This window comes from Calypte anna, chromosome W, assembly GCF_003957555.1.
Source record: "Calypte anna isolate BGI_N300 chromosome W, bCalAnn1_v1.p, whole genome shotgun sequence".
NCBI classification, from domain to species: domain Eukaryota; kingdom Metazoa; phylum Chordata; class Aves; order Apodiformes; family Trochilidae; genus Calypte; species Calypte anna.
Window position 1 is genome coordinate 11090617 of NC_044276.1, and position 6162 is coordinate 11096778.

Genomic DNA, 6162 nt, shown 5'->3' on the forward strand with positions numbered 1-6162 from the left:
ATATAGTCTCTGATTCACTTTATGTAGTAGGTATTGTTTTGAGAATGTATCATGCCATTTTGAAGGAAATTTCGAATAAGCATTTGTATTTCTTATTGCAGAAGTTATTGAGACTCTTAGCAGAAAGAGAACATCCTTATTTTATCACTCATATCCGGAGTCATCTTAGTGACCAAGGTTTGGCTATCGGTAATAAGCGAGCTGACCATTTAGTTGCACCAGGGTGGACTGGTCCTTCTGTTGATGTTCTTTCACAAGCTCGACAATCTCATGCATTTTTTCATCAATCTGCTAAAGTGCTAGCGAAGCAGTTTCATTTACCTCTGGGGGATGCCCAGGGAATTGTGAAATTTTGTCCTGATTGCCAAAATATTGATCTTGGTATTGGAATGGGAGTCAATCCTAAAGGTTTGAAATCCTTGGAACTGTGGCAAATGGATGTCACTCATGTACAACAGTTTGAAAGATTAAAATATGTGCATGTTGTTATAGATACTTTTTCTGTGGCCGTTTGGGCCTCTGCTCAGACTGGTGAGGCAACGAAACATGTTATCAGACATCTATATGTATCCTTTGCTGTTCTTGGAGTACCTCAGTCTATTAAGACGGACAATGGCCCTGCTTATTCTTTTGCTCGTTTTCGACAGTTTTGTGGACAATGGGGTATTTGACATGTTACTGGTATTCCTCATAACTCTACGGGTCAAGAAATAGTGGAACGTTGCCATTCGGTACTAAAGACACTCCTTGAAAGACAAAAAAGGGGGGAGGAAAGGAGTCCTCCTCAGGACCGGTTAAGTAAGGCTGTATTTGTCATGAACTATTTACGCCTTACAGGAGAACATACAGAACCTCCGATATTGATTCACCAAAAAGCTTTAGCAGACTTTGCTTCGGAACCTTCCCACAAAATTTTGGTGGAATTCAAGAATTCCATCACTGGACAATGGGAAGGGCCGGCAGAGGTGAAATCGACTGGTCGAGGTTATATGTGCTTACTTACAGGTACTGGAGTGCGTTGGGTACCGAGCAGATAGGTTCGATCATGGAAACAAATGCCTTTAATGTGGATTCACACTGATAATATTTCAGATATAAGTATTTGGTTTGGGAGATTGTACTGATTTATTCTATTTCAGGCTGATACCACCAGAATTGCTGTGTAGAGAAAGAAACTTCCCCCTCCCCGACTCTTTCCCCCGCGGCTGCTTTTCAACCCCCCTTCGTGTGGCTGGTGATTGCTGCCAGCAAGTCTGCTGCAGCCTCTGCCCCCACAGATACTGTAGCTGTCAGCCCTGCTGGGAGGGGGGGGAAAGGACACCACATAGCCTCATTAAAAAAAAAAAAAAAAAAAAAGAAGTTTCTCTAATGCCTTCTGAAAGGTATGCAGCAGAAGTGGGAAATATTTTTACATTGTTCTGGGCATCAAATGTCCAGGCCTGGATCTTGGTAGGCAATAACTTGAGGGTTACGTCTGCTAGTGATATTTCTTTTCTTTGACAGGAGATTTTAGCTATCCATGACATAGAATTTTTTTTAATGTGCTAAGCCATATAAAAAGATGAAGACATTTACATATAAAAAAATAATTTCAATTAGGTAGTGTCACTACTCTGCTTTTATGCAAACTCCAGTTATTTTAAAACAATCTACTTTGATGGGCACATTGATTATAATTTGATCTATTATTTAAGAGAAGAGTTTAAAAGATGCTCAAAGCTGCACTGCAAAATACTGGATCCCGTGCAAGAGTGTGGTGTGATAGAAAGAAATTTCTTCAAGTTTAGTTTGAAACCATTAGAATACATGATTCGATAATAAAACTTTTTTTCATTTAATTCATAAAAAAAAAAAAAAAGAAGGAAAGAAAAGGGGAGAGCGTATACCCTCATGAGAAGAAAAAAAGAGAGTGACCGCATGAGAGCACTAATGAGTTATTAATAACACTTTTGATCAAACTGGTCAATTCAACAATTAGGCCTAGAATATAAGGGAAAATTTGAAATTTGGGTTTCTTGCTGTTTCATTTGTATCACACATAGCAACAGGAAAAGCCTTTGGTAAGAATTGATAAAAATCATAAAATACACCAATTAGCTTGTTAGCTTACAGATTTAATTAGGCAAGGCTTATCAGTTATATATGTTATTATTGCTTTTATATTACTAGTATGTTATTATTGCCTTTGTATTAGTATATATGTTTTTATTGTTTTTTGCATTATTGGTATGTTATTGCTTTTGTATTAGTATGCTTTTTATGACAATATATCATTAGCATGCTATCTTACGTAATGAAATGTCAGAATTGCTCAAAAAACAAAAAGGGGAATATGTTGGGGAAGCAGTTCAGAAATATACAGGTTGTGAGCAATCCTGACTTACTTCAGCTTAGGCCACATTGGGTTAATGGTTATTGAGGCCTAGTTAGAGGTTTTCTAAAAATGAGCTAATGGGAAAGAGATAACTTAACTGGCAACAGAAGAGGAAAATAATTATGTGAGAAGAGTGGTTCCATGAGAATGGAATGTGTAATTGGAACACAAAGCGACCTGCATGATATGATGGTGTAAACAAGGCTTCTCTATATAAGTGAGTGCAAGTTGTTAATAAACGGTTTCATACAATCATATTGATGTGTACATGGAATCCTTAAGCCTCCACAGATATTTTTCCCACACTAAGCCAAGGAAATTGGTGCTACAAGATATGCATACTGACAAGATATGTCTCTGTGTCAAAGAATACAAGAAGAGAGACGTACTAAGAAATGTCAGAGATAATGAAAATGATATTTCTTAATATTAGAAAAAGTAAAAAAGAAAAAAACCCAACAAAACACATCTACAACAAAACAAAATAAATATAGCTGGAAGTCAGTTTGTCCTTTAAAGAATTTTGTGATGAGTGAACTGCAGAAGAAGTCAGTTCCAAACTTTTGAAAACAATCCAATCATCAATTTCCTCAGGGCATTCTTGAGCTCCTGGTTCCTCATGGTGTAGATGAGGGGGTTCACTGCTGGAGGAACCACCAAATTCAGAAATTACACCACCAGGTCCGGGGCTGGGGAGGAGATGGAGGGGGGCTTCAGGTAGGCAAAATGCCACTGCTTAAAAACAGGCAGATCACGGCCAGGTGAGGGAGGCACATGGAAAAGGCTTTGTGCTGTCCCTGCTCAGAGGAGATCCCCAGCACAGCCCTGAAGATCTCCACATATGAAACCACTATGAAAATTAAACACCCTAAACCTAACAAGCAACTTAATACAAGAAGCCAAATTTCTCTGGCGCAATCAGAATGAGAGCAGGAGAGCTTGAGGATCTGGGGGACTTCACAGAAGAAATGGTCCAGGGCATTGCCCTAGCAGAGGAGCAGGGAAAATGTATTGGCTGTGTGCAGCAGAGCAGTGAGAAACCCAGGGCCCCAGGCAGCTGTTGCCATGTGGACACAAGCTCTGCTGCACAGGAGGGTCCCATAGTGCAGGGGTTTGCAGATGGCCACGTAGCAGTCGTAGGATATGATGGTCAGGAGACAGTACTCAGCTTTGATGAAGAAGACAAAGAAGAAGATCTGTGCAGCACATCCCTTGTAGGCGATGTCCCTGTTGTCCCAGAGGGAATTGGCCATGGCTTGGGCAGAGTGGTGGAAATGGATCCCAGGTCGAGGAGGGAGAGGTTGAGGAGGAAGAAGTACATAGGGGTGTGGAGGCGGTGGTCACAGACGATAGTGGTGATGATGAGGCCGTTGCCCAGGAGGGCAGCCAGGGAGATGCCCAGGAATAGCCAGAAGTGCGAGAGCTGCAAGGAAACTTCTCTGGAAAATCAAAGACAGCTTCCGTATCTTCTTTTCCTAGCACATCCACACACACTTTTCTAACAGATCTTCCTTCCGCTCTATGGTTGGATCTCTGACTGCAGCTGGCTTAACGTGTAGTGAGGAGCAGAAACTCTGTGCAATGGCTGCTACAGAGTCACATCTGATCTCACCTGTGAGCACACGAGATCATGGAGTCAGGGGCAACACTAGAAGTCAACTTAATCTTATCAAAGCAGTGATAAAAAAAAGGGGTCATCACCATCTACATTCTCAGTTCTACGAAACTGGGGTGGCAGAAGGCAGATTCAGAGGGGTTTGGGTTTTTATTTCAGATCCCCCCATCTCTCCTGGGGAATGTTCTTGGATGTCTCAAACCCTCAGCAGTTCTGCTGCACTCGGGGAGAACAGAGCAAGGCAAGAGGATTGCCTGTGGCTCCATGCAGAGAAAGGGGAGCTGGTCTGATGAAGGGAGGGTAAACTCCTCCCCAGCCTCACAGAGGGCACTGCCCAGAGCTCCAGAGGGCAGAGGGAAGATGGACACCTCCTTGCCATGGGCACATCTGCTGCCTGGAGCTGTTTCCTTGGCCCTGTCGCACTTCCTTCCCCTGCTCACAGGGCCCAGCCTAGCCCCTGGGTGCCCAGCTCTTCCCTGCAGCCACTCAGGGGGTGCAGCAGATAAAGAACAGGGCACACACACCCTGAGGACAATGGAAAAGGGAAGCTGAGCTGAACTGAGCAGATCTGCTGGGGGGTGGAGGCACTTCTGGAGGTTCCTAGTACCCCTCCAGGTGATGCTTGAGGAGTCTCAGGCCCTGCTCTCCCCTGCACAGCTAAGTTTCCATCCCCCTAAGCTGAGCCAGAGACAAGTTGTAAAAGAGCCTAAGGACAGCTAAGGCTGGAGCAGGAAAGCCCTGCCTTGAAGGGACCCCTTAAAAAAGTCCCCTCAGAAATATTCTGGGCACCAGATGGAGCTGTGAGCAGCCCTCAGCAATTCAGCCCTCTCACAACAGTACTAGGATCCTGCCCCGTGCTCCCTGTCTCCTTCCAGCCACAGCTTCTGCCAGCATCAGGGAGCTCCCCGAAAAGGCTCTTGGTAGGCAGGTAGGCAGCAGAGTCCCTGCCCCAGCACACAGCCCCTGGGCTGCAGGATCCTGCTCTGAAGGACAGCCCTGGGCACCCCTGCCTGCACACACACCCTCACTCCTCTTCACAATTCCCCTTACACCTAAAGCCCCTTCCCCCCTATACAGCTCCCATCAGCTCTGGCTCTGCAGCTTTAGGAGATGCCTCCAGGAACTGCACCAGCTGCACTGCCCTGCACCAGACACTCACCATGTCAGAAGCTGGGAAGGTTCTCCTCCACTGAGCTGGCACTCATCCCCTCCATCTTCCCCCCCCTTGAAGCTCTCTCTGCTTCCTCATCTCCCCCAGATACCTGGTAGTGCCCTCAGCCCTGCTGCGCTCTGCAGAGGACCTGTTCCGGCCTAGAGCTGTCTCTCTGCAGCACTGCCCACTTGCCAGAAGCTTCCTCCATCCCAGGAGCTCAGCTCAAAACTGTCAGGAGCCCTCTGGGGTGTTGATGCTGAGCCCAGGACATTTGCTCAAACAGGCAAGGAGAGGAAGCAGCAGAAGCCTTCTTTCTCAACAAGAAAGTCCAAGGCAAAAGTCAAGTCAAAAGTTTTTTGCTGTGCGCCTGGGTCCCCCTGAGGGACAGCCCTGAGAAAGCGTCCCCTGCAGCGTGTGAGGGGAGCAGGAGGCAGTGATGGCAGGTGGGGAAAAGGAAGGTGCAGGTGGCTCTGGTGCTGAGGAAGCCTGGCTGTGTGTCAGGACTGCAAAGGGCCCAGCCCTGGGCCCATTCCCCAAAGGTGCCAGCCCTGAGCCCCCAGCCCCTGGCAAGGGAGGGAGATCCTTGCCTCCCTCAGCCCTCAGGGCTCTCCTGGCAAGCACTGGGATGTGGAGATGGGCAATGCCAAGGGCAGGACTATGGCACGGCACCTCCCAGCCTCCTGCATATGGACAAGGAGGCCTGAGCCCCAGTGCTGCTGGAAGCTCCACTTGTCTCCCCATGGCCATCAGGGACAGAGACAAGAGCCATCAGCAAAGTCATGGAGAGCTTGGCTCTGCCAAGTGTGGCTCAGCTTTTCCACAGCCTTTTCCCTCTCTCATCTCCACCACAGTCTGTCCTGGGGCTGTCCCATGCCCTGTGCCTCTTGCCCTGCAGGCTCTGCTCCTTCACCCGCCTGCCCCACCTTGCTGTCCCCTTCGTCTCCTGACATCTCTGTGTCCTCCTTGCCTCTGCTTTGGCACACAGAGCCTTGGGGCTGATCCAGGGCTCCTTCTGGGGAT